Consider the following 21154-nt stretch of genomic DNA (forward strand, 5'->3'; position numbering starts at 1 on the left):
CTGGGATGTGAGCAGGACCGATAGCTTGTTATTAGCCTGGTCGTCCTGCTCACGTGTTTAAAATACCGTCACAACAGCCTGTCCTCCAAGGCGCTCAAGCCTCCATAGTTAACGCTCGGGGGAAGCTAAAATAAATGCTCCGGATTTTTTCTTGTCCAGCTCTTTTCGAGCCCCCGGGATGCGGCTGAAGATCTCCCGCCATAAAAAGGCCCAGCTCCGTTCGCTGTTGTTTCACATCTGCCTGCGTTGCTGTTTGGAATAGAAAATGTTTCCTGTGGCATGACTGTACCATCTGGTTTCTTTCTTAATTAATGAACAGAAATATTTGTTGCATTTTTCTGCCGGTCCTGTAACATTGCTGGTGGTTGCTCTGTTTCTGTGCAGTAACGGTTCTCGGCCGTTGCTGGAATTTGCTGGTTTTAGGTAATTTTTATAACCTGATACGCTCAAACCTGTGAGTATTGTGGTTCCTCTCATTGTGTTTTCTTCCCTTGCTGTTTCATATCACTTCATTTCTGATGTGTTTTAATATTTGGTTTTTCTTCTCTTTCTTACATGTATTTTGTATTCTGATTGTCGCTTTCCTTTTCACGAGAGCCAGGTTGAGAAGAGTTATTTTATTTTTTTTTCAAAACAGGAACATCTTCCCTTTCTAGTTTTTGGAGCTTAATCCCCCTTAGACACACACCTTGCCCCAGGAATCTGGAAACACATTCTTAAAGTTTCCATTATTATTTATGTTTCCCTGTTTTTAACGTCCACTCCTTTGCATCGTTTAGTCCATTTATTGTAGGGGTTGTGAAAGCAGCTGGGACATACGTATGTATTATTTAGAAACTCAAAGACCGTCTCCTAGCGGTGAAATGGAACTTTCAAACTGGAAGCCTGAGCAGTGCAGCAGTTTGTGCATCTTTTGCGTTCATTTATGTGCACGTCCGTATAAAAATGGATGCTTAACAAGGCAGGCATCCCGTCTCCCGTTGGGATGTGCTGTAGTCACACCTCTCTCTCGGGATGTGGATTCCGGAGTTGCTCTTTGCCAGTGCCTTGGAGATGATGCTGCCATCTGGGTTCTCCTCCCTCTTTTTGCCTACTTGATTTTTCATGAATAAATTGCATTGAGTGACTTATGAGAGTCTTGTGTTGCTAATGACGGGTGCGTTATTAAGATGATGTTCTAATGACCGTGCCCATCTAAGTAATTTCTTTTGCAATAGCAGAAGCAGCGATGGGGACAAGCAGGTCTTGAAATAACGGTGGTACTCCTCTCATCTAGCTTCAGATGCTGGGATTTAGAGATATAAATTTAATGCAGTCATCCTAGGAAACCTGTGAGAGAGAAAGAAAAAGAAAGAAAATGGACACATCCAGGCAGTAATTTAATATGGGCTCCTAAAGCGGTTCCTTGGGGACCAAACCTGATCCTCTAGTTTGCGTTGGAAGAGACCTTTAAGGGTCATCTAGTCTCTCCAAGGGGATGCTTGTGGACCTGTTTATTGACTGCAGAGGGACCCTGGAATTACCAGCTACAGTTTCCAACCAGCTCTTAGGTGTCGAAGGTTGATTAAGACGAATTGCCTCCTATAGCTGCTACAAGTAAAAGTTCACAAACGATATTGGGACTTCTGTCTCGGAGCGTTGGATGGGGTAGGTAGCGAGCTTGGCTATAGAAACTGCAACGTGTGGAGTGGCTTGGAAAAAAGGTGCTCAGCTCAGTGTTTCCATGGTTGTTTTTTTAAAAGTTACTTACTTTTTCATTAAAACTCAGGCAGTGCATCATGATATGATAGAATCATAGAATCGCCTAGGTTAGAAGGGACCTTTCAGATCATCGAGTCCACCCATCAGCCTAACACTGACAAAACCCACCACTAAACCATATCTCTAAGCACTACTTCTACCTGTCTTTTAAATACCTAAATACATCTTTTAAATAAGGAGACCAATTTTATGAAAAATGTTTCAATGAAGCAAAGTCTTTGCAAGCCACAGATTAGTTGAAATACGAGCATTTGGCTCGAGAGGAACAAGGTTCAGACTGGTAGGACTTACAGGAGAGGGGACAGCTGAAGGATGTGGACATACTGTGGTCTTGGTGTCTTTTTATGGTGTACCTGCTTCAGGAGAGAAATAATTACGTTCATCTCAGGTTCGGAGGCTACCTGGCTTATTGAAGGTGCTGCAGAAAGCCTGCAGAAGAGGAGGAATTGGAGAAATCCCCTTGATCCGGTTCTAGCTTAGTGCTTAGTAACAACAGAGATTTACTACCCCTGCCTTTGTGGGGCAGGGAAGGATCTCATTATCTTGGAGTTTTACGAGTTCGGTGGTGGTCTGCAGCCTGTTGGCTGTAAACACCAGCTGTAATTTTCTGGTGCTAGTTTTTATCTCCCGTGTTGCGTAGATGTTGTCTCGCTATAGCAGATTTGCGACTAGATCTGCGCTGTGTTTTTCTGGAGGGTAGTCTTTATTTCTTAGGAGTGGCATTGGCAAAGAGGGAGGGGAGAATTTAAAAAAAGCAACAAAACGTATCGGTTGGAGTATTACCCTTTCATTTACTTTATTTCCCCAAGTCGCTTAAAGCTTGAGGAACCTCGATGAGTTCTTTTCCAATGAAATAAAAAAGATAACTTGCAATTGATAGTATTGAGAAGGTCAGCAAGCTGTTGGTGATGCTGCTGTGAATTAATAGTTGACCTCAACTTTGCCGTTTTTCTACTTAAAACACTGAAAATTGCATCGTGGGAATAATGATTTGGAAAGATAAATGAAAGCTAATGCAAACAAACTGTCTTTTCCTCCACAGGACTCAGTAATTGACGCTGGTCCCCTACCAGAAGAGTTCATGTGAAGACTGCCCATGGAAGGTCGATGCCTGCGTTTGCTGAGGCTCTAGGATTCTGTCGTTTTGCTGTTTAATTAGCTGAAGAATCCAGTTTTTCCCATGAACCATCTTTCACCTCGGGAAGATAGAGGTAAGGTTGCAGGTCTCTGTTTCTTCTTTCCTCTGGCGGAAAATGTTTAAACCTGTCATGGCGGTGGTTTTTGCTGGAGCACCTCTTCATGCAGAATTAATTACTGAGACTGCTGAAAGCAAAAGTCACCGTTTCTCCTCTGTCCTTGGCATCCTTTGGGTTGTTTTTCCCTACATGAGATCTGCCGTCAGTCTGCATTGCATTTGTAGCTACCAGAGTTGTTTTAAAAGCTCATAAAGATGAAGCTATTGCCTGAATCAACTGCGCTTTCCCAATATGTTTTGCAAAATTGAATAGCTCATTGCTGCGGTGGCAGAATGGTATGCAAAGGATTTGTGCTAAAGAATAATACGTGGTTTTGGTATGTCAGTGCTGTGCTGCAGGCTGGCTCGCGGTGTTGATCAGGTGAATCGAGTCCATGGCTACAGGATTTTAAAAGTCACAAACTTGGGAAATCAAAAGGTGTTACGGCAAGGGCTACTACAACTTTCAAAGCAAGGAATGTGTTCTCGGCATCCTTGTAGCTCTGAATAGCTGATGCGTGTAACAACTTGAACGCTTCTGCGGTTTGCCCACAGCCGGCAGTATCTTAACGAAAAATTGTTGTAATGGAGTGGTGACTCGCAAAGGTGGTAGAATATGTTTAGAAATGAACAAAATGGTAAAACAAGTAGTAGTTGGATGATGTGTTGGCTGCGGCTACTGTACAGCTGCGGGATTTGCAGGCTCTCTCCCAGGCTGGGAGTGCTCACTGCGGTGGACCATGAGTACGTGGGAGAGGGGAGGATCTGCACCCCGCTAATTCCCCTGGAAAACCAGCTTCTAGCTGACATGCCGTAAGGCACAAATTGCATATATCGCTACAGCTGCTTTTGCCTGATGAAATTTTATATTGCTTGTATCACAATTCTCTGTCTGAGATAGCTGGTATTGCAAGAAACTTTTGTGTCGGAGCTAGTTTTGTCTGGAGTGCAATGGAAAATAGGATGTTTCCTTCTGGATTGAGTGTGGCTTGCTCCTGTGCGGTGTAAATACTGGTCCCGGTAAGATACTGGTGTTGGATGTCTTCCGTAGGCTGCTTTGGCCACCTGGTTTCTGTCCTTGAGTTGTCTGCTTCCCTAAACTGTGGTGGGGTGATGGCTGCAGCAGGGACTGTGGTGGCTGGGAGATGTTGGTGCCCCTGTTCTAGATGTCCTCCCCTGATCGGTTGGTGGCTGGAAGGTGCTTCACTTACAAGTGAAGTTACTCACTCCACCCGCGACAGAAGGTAGCTAATCGGGCACCCGAGATGGAGCCAGGGGTGGGCGATAGCTGGGGAGACATCCCCCTTGCCCCGCTGCCCCTGGCTGGCAAGTGTTTGCCCTGCGTTTTTGGACAAGGCTCTTTGCTCTCTGCCTCGGTGTTTTCCACTTGTAGCACAACATGATGGCGGTAATTAGGTGTGGTTGTAAAATTTGGAAATAATATCAATTCTGTATTGCCGTGTGCTGTCCCGACCTGTTCACTCGGAGTCGCCTGGATGGAGGGGAGCTGGGGGGCTGCCCGTGAGCGGTAAGAAAAGAGCAGAGCCCTGATGCAGTGCTGGAAGTGCTGCTCTGAGTTAATTATTAAACCGCACTCTGCCCGATAAATGCACAGTCGGATTCAGGATTTTTCACCTTCCCCTCTGGACATAACAGCTGCTTTTTGATTTGGAAGCGGGTAAACTGTATCACACACAAACTAAAAAATCTTAACTTCTGTGACTTTTAAGATGTCTTCATTTTTCTCTCTGGTATTTGACCAGAGCAAGGGTTGTGAAGCATTGGAAGAGGCTGCCCAGGGCAGTGGTGGAGTCGCCATCCACAGAAGTATTTAAAAGATGGGTAGACGTGATGCTGAGGGACATGGGTTAGCGGTGGACTTGGCAGTGCTGGGTTAATGGTTGGACTCGATGATCTTAAAGGTCTTTTCCAACCTAGATGATTCCATGATTTGATAATTCAGCTTTTGAAGAGGTGACCTCGCAGGGTTGGTGGTGGGTTCTCCCCGCTACCAACCTCCTGCTTCCCAGGCACCGATTAAATCCCTGCCCAGGCTGGGCTGTATGCAGCCTTTTCTTCTTTATTTTCTCCTTCCCCCCCCCCGCCCTGCCCCAAATCAGTCAGTACCAACCAGCCACCCAGCAGTGGCGAGGTTTTACCTGAGATATCTCTTAACATCAGGCAGCTCGACGGATGCAGCCCAGGCAAGTATAGGGTTAAATTCTTAACTGTGAAATTGGATATCGTTGTGGGGAGGAAGAGTGAGTTCTAGATGAATTTTAAGGGTGAGGTGCCTCCTCGGCTGCTCTGGATTTCCCCTAATTTAGGGGACTGACGGACTAGCCCTTGCAGTTGTGTGGGGGGAGCCCTGCCTTCATCCCACCTGGCACCTCCCAGCCTTTCCTTATTATTCCCCCCCCCCCCCCGCCCCCCCAACCACCTGTCTTATTAAATTTCATTCTTTCCTCTAGCAAATGGACTTTTTTGGCTTGGCATTAAACCCAGTTGCTGTGATTGAGTTCCCATCCCCTTTATCCCACGATGGGGCTTTGAGATGAAAAAAGGTAAATGCAATTGCCGAGGCGCTCCCTCCCCCACCCTAGCCCTAGGTCTTTGCTGAGCCGAAACTCCCTCTTTATTCCTTAATGATCATATTCCTTCCACTTTAAATAGATTTCCTGCTGTTAACAGCGTTTTCAAGTGTTGCAACACTTTATAAATGGTATCTCGTGAGGGGTATTTACTGTAGGTGAGTTTCCTTGAAGTCGTAACCTCTGCCGTGCCGTTCCCTGTTCCCGGGGGCTGCTGGCGGGGTAGGAAGGACACAGATGACGGGCTTGGCACTCACCGTACTTCTAAATCATCTGTTCTTCTACCTCTTTTGTTAGTTTTAGAGAGGGATGTTGTTTCAGCCATGTGTTTGAAAGGGAGTCGTGCTGATCAAGACAAAGATGCCCGCAGCACTTTTGGGGACTTAGGAAGAAGAAATCCCAGACTTGTCTCGCCACGTATGAATTAAAGCCATTGGGGCGCTCCTGAAACCATGCTTTTAAAAAGTGAAAAGCACAAACCAACCAGAAACCCCCACCATGCCCACTGGAAAAGGCTCTCTGGGTTGCCTGGTAGAGAACGGATGGGACAAGCGCCGTGGACCATGTGCAGGGAGAGGTCTGAAGCTTCTGCTGCCTTGCAGAGGACACCCACCAGCAATAAAGCATCTTCAGGTCGGGCTTTGGTACTTCTGGTGGCCAGACTGCAGCCGCGATGACAGGAGATGTGTGTCTCTCTTTAGCTTGCCAAATACAAATGCTGAAGAGTTGAGTCTTTTTGGGTTTTTTGTGTTGTTTTTTCTTGTTTAGAAGAAAAGAACGAGCATGTGGAGGCCCACAACACGTTTCTTTTCATATTTGTCGTGAAGATGTTCTAGCCAGCTGTCACCGCTTCTATTAAAAGCGTTCTCCCTGTTAAAGGTGTTCGACTCTTGAGTCTCCCCCCATTTTCTTCCTGTGTTGTGGTTTGGTTCTGCTGCAGTCCTTGTTTGTGTAATGTTGAAATACCTCTTTCTGTTGGATGTTTCTGTGTTAGAGGCACCTGTGCGATGCTGAAGACAGAAGTTTCAAGCCTGTGTTGAGAAGAAAACAGTGTACGGGATTTCAGGTGGCTGCTAGTGACTTCGTCTCTTCTGTGCGAAATTAAGGAGGAACTGTTTTGCTACAGGAGCTGGTTGTAGTTTCACATCTGAGAACTCTTTCTGTTCCTTTTTTCTAAAAATACCATTAGATGCTCTTGTTTTCACACATAAATCCTCTAGTTGGACGGTCAGATGGAGTGCTTTGTTTATACAGAAAGCACGTGAGACACACACCTCTTCCACTAAGTAGAACCTTTCAGTGCTGAGCTCCTTCAAAAAATGAAAACGTCTAAGTAAGGATTGGGTCATGTTCCATTGAACGTTGCTTGCCCAGGAGCTTTGATTAGATCTATTTTACCTGTCTCATTTTAATATCCAGACTGCCATTCTGCTTGTCTTTTGGAACAAACCACCTCATCCGTTTGCCTTACTACACCTGGAAATTTTAAGCAAAAGCAGCTTTTTCTTACGCTTTCACATTTCTACACAAAACCAGACTAATTCTTTGCCCATAACCAGACACCAGCTGCAGAAACCCTGCCAAGGTCTGAGATGTCACTGACCCTCCACTGTTGATCACTACCTACGTGGCAAAGCTGGTGGCTTCCATGAGGTCGTCCAACAGCGCGGTTCATGTGAGCATTCCTCATCTGCAGCGCTGCCGAGTCCTCCAGGCTGGGCTGAGCCTTCTCCAGTGGCTTTTCAACCCAAGCTTCTTGTGCTGAAGCAGGTCAGAAACACTCACGTGAACTCTTCAGCTGAGAGGGTGGGATGCTCTTCACAACCTGCGAATGGGAACATCTTAATCTACCGCAGCCATTTCTACAGTGATCAATTTATCGTCGCCTTCAGTGTCCGGCTGCAGCATTAACGCAGGTTGTAATCCGTTCCTCCGGGTCTGCGGTGGTTCGTTGAACAACAGAAGCTCAATTCATTGTTGTCTCCAGCCCGACCGTGTAGGTAGCTCTTGCTGTGCCCGGGAGATGAGGTGGAAACAAGTTTGTGTCTTGGCTGAGCAGGATCGTAATCAGCATCCAACAGGACAGTAAATGATGCTGGATGTATTAATGGTTTTTTAGTCTGCTGGGTTCTCTGCTGCCCTCGAGGAATTTCTACTTCCTGGGCCACAAGGATGATGTATCATGTATTGAAAACCGCAATCAAGTGAGTCCATCAGTTTTGGGTATTTAATGATTTGCTGTTCTTTGCTTCAGGTAGTATTGGCTGCACAAGTCCTTCCTGTGAATGTAAGGTTGTAAATCGGTGCCTATTTAGTTTCTTTCATTGTTTTAGCTATTTTGGTACCTCTTTGTCAGTTGATGTTAGCTACTGCTCTGACCTTCTCAAGGGCACCTCTTCAGTGCCGGGCTTCCCGTTGGTTGTCAGCTCTCTGAAGGTGAGACACCAGCGATTGCTGATTGTCCCTGCAAGACACGGCTGTGGTTGCTGCCTCTGTAAGCCAGAGAAGTATGAGAAGTTCTGCCTTTTTTTTCATTCTTAGAAGGTGATCCAGAGGTTGGCAGGATTAGAGTCACAGAATCACAGAATGGTTTAAGTTGGAAGGGACCTATAAAGATCATCTACTTCCAACCCCCCTGCTGTGGGCAAAGACATCTTTCACCAGCCCAGGTTGCTCCAAGGCCCGGCCAACCTGGCCTTGAACCCCTCCAGGGATGGGGCAGCCACAGCTTCTCTGGGCAACCTGGGCCAGGGGCTCACCCCCCTCACACCAAAGGATTTCTTCACAATATCTCATCTCAGTCTCCCCTTTTTCAGTGTAAAACCCTTCCCCCTTGTCCCATGGCTCCCCTCCCTGCTCCAGAGTCCCTCCCCAGCTTTCCTGGAGCCCCTTGAGGGACTGGCAGGGGCTGGAAGGTCTCCGCGGAGCCTTCTCTTCTCCAGGCTGAACCCCCCCAGCTCTCTCAGCCTGTCCTCCCAGCAGAGGGGCTCCAGCCCTCCCAGCATCTCCGGGGCCTCCTCTGGCCCCGCTCCAACAGCTCCGTGTCTCTCCTGTGCCGAGGCCCCAGCGCTGGAGGCAGCACTGCAGGGGGGTCTCCCCCGAGCGCAGCAGAGGGGCAGAATCCCCCCCTCGCCCTGCTGCCCACGCTGCTGGGGATGCAGCCCAGGCTGCGGGGGGTTTCTGGGCTGCCAGCGCACGGTGCCGGCTCCTGTGGAGCTTCTCACCCACCAACACCCCCAAGTCCTTCTCCTCAGGGCTGCTCTCCATCCATCTATCTGTCATCTGTACTGGTAGTGGGAATTGCCCCGACCCAGGTGCAGGACCTTGCACTTGGCCTGGTTGAACTTTATGAGGTTCACACATGGCCACTTCTTGACCTCATCAAGGTCCCTCTGGAGGGCACCCCATCCCTGTAGGAAATAAACTGCTCCGCTCTGCTCAGTGTTGTCGGCAAACTTGCTGAGGGTGTGCTCGATCCCACCATCTATGTCATTGATGAAGATATTGTACAGTCCTGATATGGATCCCTGAGGGACACCACTTGTGACTGATCTCCATTTGGCCATTGAGCCCTTTGTACAAAGCACAGTTCTGTTTACTCAGCATGGAAGGATTTAAGGAAAAAATTATCATAAAATAATAAAAACGTAGGTAGGCATTTGTCTTGCTGGGCAGTGACACACCTTCATGGGCGTTGCCACCCTAGCCAATAGCTGTCCATTCTGGAGGAGTTTCTTCTGCCTCCCACCAGATTTTGTCTTCTGTCGGAAGCCTCTTGGATGGGGTGAAGGCAGCTGGGAGCAGAGCTGGGGACGGTGAGTGAGATCAGCTCTGCAAGAGGCACGTTCTGCTCCTGGATGGTTGCAGTCATCACTCCCCCCGGCCTGTAGTAGCTTCTGGAGAGAACGTGGCACACCATGATATGTGAAAAGGAGGTCCTTTTATCTTCCAAAAATAACAAATAAACCTGCTTAGAACTGCCTTTATGTTTGTCTCCCTACTTTTGATCTTGTCTTTGAAAGAGGAAAATTTTAGACGGGTTAAACCCTCCGTAAGAACTATTTGTACTTTCAGTTAGAGGAGTCTTTTTTATCTTCCAGTTATCACTAAAAACATTTTTTGTTTTTAGAGCTGATGGGAGTTGTGTAACCAGTTGTCAATAACTGCGGGGAGTGGTAAGATCTGTTTCTGGTAAACTTTCAAGAGATAAACACGAAACCCCAAAGCCACCGCTTGGCTGACAAAAAGCGAGAAGAATTTTTCTGGTGTTTTCAGACTTCCGTGCTGAGTTGTTGATGAGTACCTTTCACCGCCGCCGGGGAGGTTGTGCCAGCTACGTGGCTCTCGTTGCATCTCAGAAAGAAGACTCTCAATACCTGGTTGCCGTGGTTTGGAGGTGAAGGTATACGCGTTAAAACACGCGCGCACGCCGGCTGCCACTAGGAAAGGACCCAAATTTAAAGTATTTCCTGGCAGTTTTGCCCAAATACTGATTTAAATTATTGTTTACTGTTGAGTCGGTCCTGTGAGCTGGAGACAGCGGCGTCATCTAAAACAGTACTTTCCAAGAACCAGAAATACTGATAAATAATTTTCATTACAAGCAAGTTTTAGGAGCACAACGCCCATGAAATCCTGGTGATTTGGAATGCAAATCTTAATTTTGCTCCTCCTCGATCAGCATTCCTCTGCGGCATCCTGTCCTCATCTTCCCTGCCATGCCAGCGGCTCAGATCACCTCAAATGATGCTGAAAAACTTCAGAGGATGTTGCTGGTGAGAATTATAAACCGGGGGCGAAGTTTGGTATCCGCAGAGGAATTGTCCGCATCGTCCGATGCCCCGCTGCAGTGGGACGGAGAGGGGCTCGGCTGGGTCTGTGGCATTAGGGTAATTAGTACACGGGGAACTCTTGCCTCTAAGGTGGAAAGGTGAGTGATGTTTTTACATAAAATCTGTTTTTTTTTTTCACATATTTTTACAACACTTGCCCTCCTCTTTGAATTTACTGTTGGAGCTGTGAGTTAGGAGAGCACCAGCTGTTGCAAAGAGGACGAGGCGGTAGGAGTACGTAGCAAAAACCAGATAGGAATATGTGGCAAACTCCTCGTAGATGCTTTTTTCTTTTATTTTCGTAAAGACCTTAGACTCCCCTTGCAGATTTCCGAGAAGTCTTGTGAGGTTAATAAAGCCTTAGCTTTAATGTGCTTTCCCTCCCCAGCCCCGCTTCCTCTACCTTGTTATCCCAGAGTTTCTTTATACAATGAAAGGCATACATTTGTTTAATGGAGCTGTCACGAATCCCAGCTACAGATGAACTGCGGAATGTATATTAAAATATATTTGGCGAAGTTAAAATGAAATTCAAAATCAAAGGAAAATTGCCCCGTTGCTTGTTACAGTTCATATCAAAATGTCACCTGGGAGAAAGCATATTCCTTTTAGAAGCGTGAATAGGTTGTTAAGAAGGGACCAATTTTATCTGTAGGGAAATTCTCTACTGTCTTAAGCCCAAGTGTGAAGAGGGAAAGGCAAACTAATTAGCAAATTTTAATAACAAAGTAACGGAATATCAGTTGGGTTGTATGTCCTTTTTTAGCATTGGATTTATACAGCCCAGCAGTTCCCGCGTATCTGAATGTGTAGCAAATGAAGGGAAATTCTTCTATTGAGATATTTGAATAAAATACTGATTTAAGACGCCTTAAATTTATAGCAACCGTAATAGTAAATACTCCAGAGATGGAAAATAAGCAAAACGTCACATTTGAAGTGGAAGGCTTAATGTAAAAAGTTCAACAAACATTCCTAAAGAAACGCAGTAAAAATCCGCATGGGCAATTCAAACCCCAAAACTGCACAAATAAACGAACAACAAAGGGAGTGGATGTTCGTGTGCAAGGAAAGGTCATCCCAGATCTTGACGAACAAAACAAAACCCAGTGGTGTTGCTGACAGTTTATTATACGAGAGTTGTAAACTGGGAATTCTGCCCCATGGAGCTGGAGGAAGGGCAGATCAGGTGGATTCGAGGAAAAACTCCTTCACCACGAGGACAGACCCCAGAGCGGGTCAGACCAGAGACATCCTGAGGCTCAACCTCAGTTTCCCTGCAATTCTACAAAATATTTAGCATTTAAACACACAGTGTTTGTAAAGCAGAATGCAGCTCTTGGCAATGGATGAGCTGCACCTGGGGAGGAATAACCCCCTGCACCAGGACAGGTTGGGGGTGACCTGCTGGAGAGCAGCTCTGTGGAAAGAGACCTGGGAGTCCTGGTGGACAAGGGGATGCCCATGAGCCAGCAATGTACCCTCGTGGCCAAGAAGGCCAATGGCATCCTGGGGGCAGCAAGAAGAGTGTGGCCAGCAGGTGGAGGGAGCTCATCCTCCCCCTCTGCTCTGCCCTGGGGAGGCCACAGCTGGAGCACTGGGGCCAGTTCTGGGCTCCCCGGTTCCAGAAGGCCAGGGAACTGCTGGGGAGGGGACAGCAAAGGGCTACCGAGATGATCAAGAGATGGAGCATCTCTGTGCTGAGGAAAGGCCGAGAGCCCTGGGGCTGTTCAGCTGGAGCAGAGCAGGCTGAGAGGGGATCTCATCAATGCTCAGCAATAGCTAAAGGGCGGGGGGCAAGAGGATGGGGCCAGGCTCTTCTCAGTGGTGCCGGGGGACAGGACAAGGGGCAACGGGCACAAAGTGGAACACAGGAAATTCCATCTCAACGTGAGGAAAAGCTTCTTTGCTGTGAGGGTGGCAGAGCCCTGGCACAGGCTGCCCAGAGAGGTGGGGGAGTCTCCGTCTCTGGAGACAATTCCAACCCCGCCTGGACGCGTTCCTGTGCCACCTGCTCTGGGTGACCCTGCTCTGGCCGGGGGTTGGACGGGATGATCTCCAGAGGGCCCTGCCAACCCCCACCATTCTGTGATTCTGTATAATGAAAATAGGGATTTGCTAAATTTATAGGAAATAAAGTCCAGATCCATGAATGCCCATTGGAGATGCCCCTTAGGGAGCAAGGCAAGACATGACTAGTGGTCATGTAAGTGGTCAGCAGTGGAGTTTAATGACATTGATTTCTGGTAGAAATCCCTTCCTCTTTACTGCACCAGAAGCAAGCCTATGGCTTTACTGCGCATTTCTCAACAGCAGCCAATTTTAAGCTATTCAGAAATTTTGAGGCCGTTGGAAGTTGGTTGTGTCGCAGCTTCTGCCTCGCGCGGCACCGAGTGAAGCTCTGCTCGCGCATCTGCAGTGTAAAATGCTCATTAGGGGTTTCATCCGTCTTTGTAACTTCAGAGCATTAGTATTTCTCCCTGCTTTGATCCCCGCAGAAGCGAGGGCCGCGACGCCGGTGAATGTTGCTGACTCTCATCTCGCTTGAATGGGAGACTCCTCCAAATTTCGCACATTTGTTCTCTCCTCGCATTCTGCAGTCTCATCTTTAATCCCTCTCTCCCGTGTCTTTAATTCATGAAAGTAAGTAATTAGAGACCCAAGCACATGTCGGAGTGATGATACACAGATACAGCTGCAGTGGTTTTTTTCTTAAATATAATAGTATAATGTCACAAATGAGCTCCCTTTGCTCTATATTACTCCGGACTCCATCTATCTTTAGATGGAAAATACAGCTGCAGAGCGGTCTCCTGACTGATGGAAAAGCGGGGAGGAAGCTTTTCCACTTGGTGTAAGCGTATTATTTATGAATATACCATGAAGAATGGCATCGCCGCACAACACAATGGTAATCCCATCACATCCTTAGTTCTCCGGCAGATGAAAATACTTCATTACAATTAGATGTCGTTTGCTTGTTGTTTCCTGAGAGGGTCCGCAGTTAAAGCCGAGACCTTTTCCACCCCGCCGTTATTAATGGGAGCATTGATAGCGAAGTGTTTAATCAGTCGTCTACTGTACGCTAGGTCTGGCGTGGGGATGCGGCAGTGGTCTTTGAAAGTGATGGAGTAATAATGGATGAGTGACAGGGAAGAAGCAATCTAGCAGCTATTTTGCATGTTAAATATGAAGGACGGATAAATTTTACAGCTGTTAGCAATGATTAGAGCATTTGCCGACAAGTAGATAAGTCATTAAAAAAATAAAATCACTTCGTATACCACTTACCCATCTATTGTCAACACCGTGACTGTACATGGGGTAAATAATTTCAGTAAGTACTGAAATCTTATTAAAATTTTTAATTAACTCATCAGCAGACTAATAAATATTTCATGACAGCTAAGGCAATGTCTGCTCCGGTGTGGAAGAACAGCATCCCCCTCGCCAGGAGACCTGGTGAAAGCCGTTTGTCTTCCTCATGGGCGTTGCAGGTGGCTGCAGTGAACTTTCTCTTCCAGCGTGGTGGGGTGTCCACCTCTGACATGTTCTCGTTTGAAAGCTGAGGCTTTAAAGAGAAGAATAAAAGTTAAAAGCATACGTAACAGCCTAATTCTTTGTTGTTTCTAAGAGTGATTTAGTGTGGGAAAGGAGCGAGTTGTGAGACTCGTCGATTAAATTATTGCTGTGCTCTTTGATATTTGGTTTCGGTGGTGCAGCGTTTCTCAAAAATAATAGTTTGGCATTTCCTTCCTGTTTGTGGTAGGTATGTGACTTCATAAAACATGATTAGATGCCCCTAAGAGACCTTTTCGCAGGCGCATGCCCGTATCGCCCCGCTCTCCATTGAAGGATGGGTGTCACCTTCCAGCTTGACGGCCCTTTGCTGGGGCGGCCCTTCTGTCCTTCCCTGGCGCCTTCAACGCCGCCCTGTAGAGCAAGGGGAGGAATAGCCTCTATTTCTTGTGAAAAGAGCCCCCAAGGCCAAACGTTTTTAATATTAATACAATTAGTGGGATTCAGCTGGGATCACCCAGGTGTCATGCGTCTTCTAAAGGCAGCACCTCCAGCCCCAGCCCTCCCTGTGCCGCGGCAGCCAGCGAGTGCCACGCCGCAGCCCAGGCTTTTCACCGCTTTGTTTTCGCAGGCTTTAATTACGGGGGGCGGGGGGGGGGAATAAAACTCTTCACTTCTGTCATAGCGTGATGGCGTGGGTATAAAATAAAGCCGTACCCTTGCACCAGAGCGAACTTCACACCGAAGCGCTGGCGCCGTCTTATTTGCCGGGGGTGTTTGTGCAGCTGCAGGAATTGCCCGCACATCTGTTTTGCGGCCCTGAAGTTTTGCCCCATGCGCATTTACAGATTACTGTGAACTGGCAGTTTTTTTCCTCTTTCTTAATAGTTTAATAAATACCAAGGGTTTTGTTGTTGTTTTTTTTTTTTTTTTTTTTAAATACATTGAGCTTCATCTTCCCCGTTCGAACAAAACGCTGCTGGCAGCTTCAGCAGAAATGTTTTTGCCGTGCTGACTTCACGCTTGCACGGAGGATGTGTTTGTTATGTGCACAAGTTTCGGTACGTAAACTGGCCTTCGCTTTTTCCAGTTTGTGCTGGATGATACTTTATCTTCTACCAAATTCCTGGGATTTATAGCCAAGTAGTTCCCCCCCACCCCCCCGCACCTTTTATTTCCCAGCTGATGTTTTCTTTAAAAGATTGGGTTTTCTGCTTGCATTTCAGGCACTTTTGGGAACCGTTGAATTCATTAGCGATGATTCCTAAATTCATTGGACAAAGCAAGAAGTTATTTGCTCGGGAGCAGCGAAGAGTTTTGGGGGAGAATTCAACCAAAGTGACACCGGGTTACTTATAGCTCGCAGCCCTTTGTCACCTCGGTGGGATCCTGCGTCTTTCAAAGGCTGTCCTACTTTTCGGAAACGTTATGTGGAACAGCCCAGCCATTTTGCTGTATTTTCTCAGGCACTTGCCTATTTTTGTATTGCAGAAACAGCTTTAAGGAGAGCTGAGCAGCATCGGTAAAGGGTTTTAATGTGGTTGCTTCTCTGCGATGCTTCGTGAAAGGGCTCGAGCATCTCTTGCCCTCCATTTTAACAGCCCAGATACTTGCGGATCTCTTCCACTATTAATATCTGTGATTTCATAGCATCCTTTTGGACTTACTTCTGCAGTACTTTCCTCCCGAAACTCTCCAAGGGCTGTGCATTTTAATTAGTTTAGCCTCACGTTCCCTCCTCGAGGGAGCTGGACTCCCCTGACCCCCTCCTGCTTTCCCTCTCTCCTCCCTGCATTTGCCTACATGCGCTCATGCTCCGGCTCTTTACAAGAGACACTCGCTTTTCCCTGATCTAGGCACATTTACACCCATTTCCGTGGTGTGAACTTGCCCTTTTCCCCCATTTAAATACACTTGATCATTACTCTAATTTTTTTTTTAACACCCCCGCTGTATTTGGGGCAGGAGATGCACCCAGTGCATAATTTTCTCTCGGTTTCTTGAAGCCAGGGTACGGTTTGTGGTGCTGCCCCGTCCCATTTCTTCACTCTTAGGACTTAATTACGTATCTATTTATTTTTTTTTAAATGCTTTATCTTTTTTTCTGCAGTTTGTTTCAGTAATGCCGGTTGTTTTTGCAGACCTGAGGATCAGCAGCCGGAGGGTCGTTTTATCACGTCGGTCGTTCGCGTGAAACAAAACGGCTCATGGTGTTTCTGTGTTAACGTGGAGGTGATGCGGCGGAAAAGTGGTACGAAACCGAAGCCTTATCTTATTTTTTGCTGCAAATTAATGTATTTTGGGGGGGAGTATTTCCCAGCGGGTGCTCCTGAACTTGTGCAGGCTTCCTATTGCAGATGCCTTTGTTGCAGAGCTCCTGAGCTCTCTGCAGCCTGCTTCAAGGAGAAAGCCTGAAGGAGAACCTGAGTAGAAATTATATAACGAAGAAGCAGATCAGTTTTGCTGCGGTAATGCAAAAAAAAAAAAAAAAAAAAAAAAAAAGAGAAATCATGTGTTGGATAAAGGTATTGCTAAAAGGCTGCCCCAGCATCCTTGCTGGGCTGCTTTCCCTCCCCTGGGGAGTGGGATGCAGGTGTAAAGTGGTGCAAGCTTTTCCTTCAAAACCGGAAAGTGATGTTTAGATGTACACGAGGTTTCGGGTCGGGGTTTGGAGCTGACTCGAGGGGCAGGTCTCTGAGGAAAACAAACAAAAACCCAAAGACCTGTGAAATCCTTATGTTCCTCAAATGTGTTTCTTGGTAAATGTATCCAGATGGAAGTACGGTGCGCTGGGTGAATCAAGAAGGCGATAAACACACGGTAAAATGTGAGCCATTTCTATATTTGTAAGAAAGAATAGTATTTGAAAAACCTGGTCGTGGAGTAGGGGGGGCTGTTTGTCTCTATTACTGAAGCTGCTTAAAATTCAAGTTTTTAATTAGATGTCAAGTGGACAGTGTCCTTTCCAAGCCCGTCTCCTGTACCGTAAACACCGTTGGGGTGCAGCGCTTCCACGTGAAGCAAATGGCAATGTTAGCTTGGGCGAGCAGAGCATCCTGCTGGCTACCGGGAGTGCTCCGTGCCCGGCATCCCCCAGCAGTGCCGGGATGCGAACGGCATCTCCTTGTATAATCTTCTGAAACGCGTTTCCTGTAGCCGTGTGTGAAAGTTCAGTAACTCCAAAAGCTTGGACATGCCTTGAAAATTAAAGCAGTCGTTGCATTGAGCAATCTCTCTTTGTTGTTGTTGTTGTTGTTTTGTTTTTGCAAAGCACATAGCTGAGGAAGTGTCTTTATTAAGAAGTCATGTGAGGCCGTTGGTTTCCGTCTTTGAGATCCCCTGTCTCATCAGCTCGGCAAGTTACGTGGCACAGAACTGAAGTAAAACTTGGCGAGTGCACCGTGCCTTTACCCCGAGTAACCTCCGGCCGGTGCCACTGGAATGACGGCACCGGAGAGCCTGGTGAAAGGAGGAGCCCATCCTTGCACGTGCTGTGCTTGCTGATGTAATATTTACTCTGCATTTCTGTGTAGAGAAGTAGAATAGTGTCAATAGTGGCAGGTCTTAATATAAGCAGTGGATTAATAACCCGAGATGTCATGCCTTGAGCTTGCACTTCAGCGTGGAGCTCTAAAGCACACTGCGAATGGTGGTAAAGACTTTTTTCTTTGTGAGGGTAGAAGGGGCCACATTTTGGGGCCACAAAAATGATCTGGGGGCTGGAGCCCCTCTGCTGGGAGGACAGGCTGAGAGAGTTGGGGGGGTTCAGCCTGGAGAAGAGAAGGCTCCGCGGAGACCTTCCAGCCCCTGCCAGTCCCTCAAGGGGCTCCAGGAAAGCTGGGGAGGGACTCTGGAGCAGGGAGGGGAGCCATGGGACGAGGGGCAATGGTCTTAAACTGAAAGAGCGTGGATTTAGATGAGATATTGGGAAGAAATTCTTTGGTGTGAGCGGGGTGAGCCCCTGGCCCAGGTTGCCCAGGGAAGCTGTGGCTGCCCCATCCCTGGAAACATCCCAGGCCAGGTTGGCCGGGGCTTGGAGCAACCTGGTCCAGTTGAAGATGTCCCTGCTCATGACAGGGGGTTGGAGTAGATGGCCTTTAAAGGTCCCTTCCCATTCAAACCGTTCTACAATTGGGTGATTGTAAGAGTAGAATTGAAGCTGGAATCTTGGCTTCTCATATGGGTGACTAAGTAAGGATGCTTTGAGTTCATTTCCAAAGGCGCAGAGCATTAATAGCTTTCTGTGCAGCCTTGTGGAGGTTGGGAAGCTGAGCATCGTTGTGTTTCGGGCTAAGAAGACACAGGTGGTACTTGGAAATTACTCAATTGGGCATGTAACCCCAGCCTGCTGCTCCCCGGGGCGGTATCTGATGGAGCTTCTCTGGCGTTCCTGCCAAACGAGAGCAGTTCCGCTTCTTGCTGAACTTCCTTCTTGGTCACAAGGAACAGTAATTAATACTACATTAAACTGATAAGTTTTTCCTTCCTGCTGTGATTCATTTTCATTCTTTGAGCATTTATGTGATGCTTGAGAGTATGCTGGCGATTTTTCTTGCTAGCCGACCGACATTTAAGAGCAGGATATTGCTGTGTGCAATCGTAGGGGGAGTCAGATGTTCTCTAGAGATTACGTTGCAGTAATGTAGGGTCAGAAATTTGCTTTACCACTGACAATACTTGATCTTGGGCAAGGAGCTTAAATTCTCTACCTGTGTTTTCTGCTCTGACTGTCCATCTTCTTTTTTCGTTATTGGTATAGCAGAGATTTATTTGAATCAGAGTACGGGATTTCTACTTTGTTCCTACTCATAGAATTGCCTAGGTTGGAAGGGACCTTTCAGATCATCGAGTCCTCTCCCAGGCCAATGTGTTTGTATGCGAGACAGGCTGCTTTCCACCATCATCAACTTCTGTTTCCTCTCCCGTATCCCCTCTCCCCTCTCTCCGTCCCAATTTTAAGTTGAACTCTTGTTTCGTGGTGAATGGGCGTGAGCCAGAAGATGGGTTGCTTGGAGTTTCATGCTATCATGGGCCTTTTTTCACTCTGCAGAGCGCTCTAAAACAGCCCCATTCAGTTATTTTGAGATGTGCCCTTTGAGGTTGTGTTTTAGCACTATTCCAGGTTCTGGGAAGTGGAGTCCTCCCTGCAGCCCTGGCACAGGCAGGACCAGGTTTGTCAGGAGAAGGATTTATCTTCTAGTTCCCTTCTGGATTCTGCAAAGGTTGGGTTGTCGGGAAGATTCTCTGCACAGAGGTGTCACCAGCGCTCTCGAGTTTGAGATTTCCGCATTGAACAGCTTGGGAAGGAGGAGTTGTTTTCTCTGTTTGGGGGATTTCTGGAGAAGAAATAAAGCTCCTTACGCCAAAATCCCCCACCAGTCTGCAGTAATTCCTTATTTGCTTTGTTTTCTTTTACTGTTGGAGAAGGGTCGAGGATTGCCAGGTTATCTGCCATTAACCCGAGACTATATTCTGCTTTTAAAACGCAGGCTGTTGATTAGGAACGTATCATTTGGGTTCTTCCCTGTATTTCCTGGCAGCTGTTGGCAAGATCGCTTCTTAAAATTATTTTTTGGTCCTCTTTCTGAAGGTAATGTCTACCAGATAAGTGCTCTGTGAAGCTGAACGCTCCTACAATACTTTGATATGGTCACCAAGACTATGAAAATGCGAAGTGTGGCAATAAACTCATTTTTTGGAGCTACATCCAGGGCAATGAGGGGGTGAATTTAGCAGGTTAGAAGTGACGTGGCTGATTCTTTTTGTTTTAGCGTTAGTCCATGATATCTGCCTAAGTGGGTTACGCTCTGCAAAGCAGCAGAGCGAGCCCTTGAAACAAAAGTACTTTGTCCGTGTCGGGCGATTGCCCGTCATTAAAACCCCCGACCCCAAGGCTCCGGCTGGTGCAGACCTGGAGCAGCCTCCCAGGAAAGCCAGCTGCTTTCACAGCCTTCCAAAAACAGGCTTCAAAATCGGTTAGTTTGAAATGCGCCGGGTTTTGTGTTCTTTTGTGCTCTGGTTCTGCAGCGAGCCCTGCTCCGCGGGTGGGTTTCCCAGGTCTCCGCTGAAAGCGAGCAGCCAGCGGATGCTGAAGTTGGCCTAAACACAAGGTTCCTGCAGGCAGCTTCTCATAAACCACGATTTTGGGACGGGGGGAGCATACTTAGAAAGAAACCAAGCTCGCTTTATTAAAATGAAATGGTAAAACCCAAACAAACCTTAAATCTTTTGCACATCGTACTCCTATCGCGTGAGATCCGCTCACTGCTCTTGCCTAGCACAGGTCATTCCTCTTCCCGCAACATCAGGTGTACGGCCGGCATACTTGCGATGCTGAGCATTTTCTTGTCGCATAAAACATGATCCAGGATGTTTTCCTGTGGCCAGGGGAACACCAGGGGATTTTTAGTGTTTAGCGAAGGAATTTCTCAAATTCCCTGTATCTTTCGCTGCTTGTTGAGCGGGACCATTTGGCACAGAAAATGGGTGAAATTCTGTTAATTTTTTTCTGTTGCCAAGGTGCTGCTGAACCTCTTGGGAAGGACTGTGGTCCGTTGGAGTATAGAAGAAATCGTATATTGCCCTAAAGAGTTTCGTTTACAGTAGCAGAGGGAAACTGCCGTAGATAGCTGAACCTAACTTTGTTTCCACCCGGTGATCTCCGGCAATTTACGTTAACAAATGCTCTTTGTGCATTTTTTCTGAATGAGTGACCTTTCTGTATCAAATGGAGTTTTTGTCAGTTACTGTGGCTGAGGAGGAACAAGTTTTCCTCCATGGAAGACACGTGGGGATTTCCAGAAGTGCTGAATATCAAGGCCTGGAGAAGTGGCTGGTGAAACCCCCGTGGGCTTCAGTCGGGGCTTTGACATTTAACTCTGGAAATTGCTGTATTGGACCTTAATGGTTGACCCTGATGTTGGTTGCCACCACCTCCCACCACTCACCAGAGGCAGAGGGGCACGGGGGGGATCATAGAATGGTTTGGGTTGGAAGGGACCTTAAAGCCCATCCAGTCCCAACCCCCCTGCCCTGGGCAGGGACACCCCCCACCAGCCCAGGTTGCTCCAAGCCTCGGCCAACCTGGCCTTGAACCCCTCCAGGGATGGGGCAGCCACAGCTTCTCTGGGCAACCTGGGCCAGGGGCTCACCCCCCTCACACCAAAGAATTTCTTCCCAATATCTCATCTAAATCTCCCCTCTTTCAGTGTCAAACC

At 47.3% G+C, this 21154-nt stretch overlaps 1 protein-coding gene across 2 annotated transcripts in view; it reads left to right on the top strand.

The window, feature by feature from the left end:
- NCOA1 (nuclear receptor coactivator 1) overlaps positions 1 to 21154 on the top strand; it is a 185750-nt gene that overhangs the window by 51633 nt on the left and 112963 nt on the right. Inside the window, exon 2 of one of the 2 annotated variants that reach the window (XM_074582241.1) lies at positions 2804 to 2972. The gene's annotated coding sequence lies outside the window, so the exon portion shown is untranslated. Of the gene's footprint in view, positions 1 to 2803; positions 2973 to 10496; positions 10517 to 21154 lie in introns of those variants that run through there. The other variant, XM_074582245.1, reaches the window with a different exon arrangement.

The sequence above is a fragment of the Larus michahellis genome, chromosome 3 (assembly GCF_964199755.1).
Source record: "Larus michahellis chromosome 3, bLarMic1.1, whole genome shotgun sequence".
In the NCBI taxonomy this organism is placed as follows: Eukaryota; Metazoa; Chordata; class Aves; order Charadriiformes; family Laridae; genus Larus; species Larus michahellis.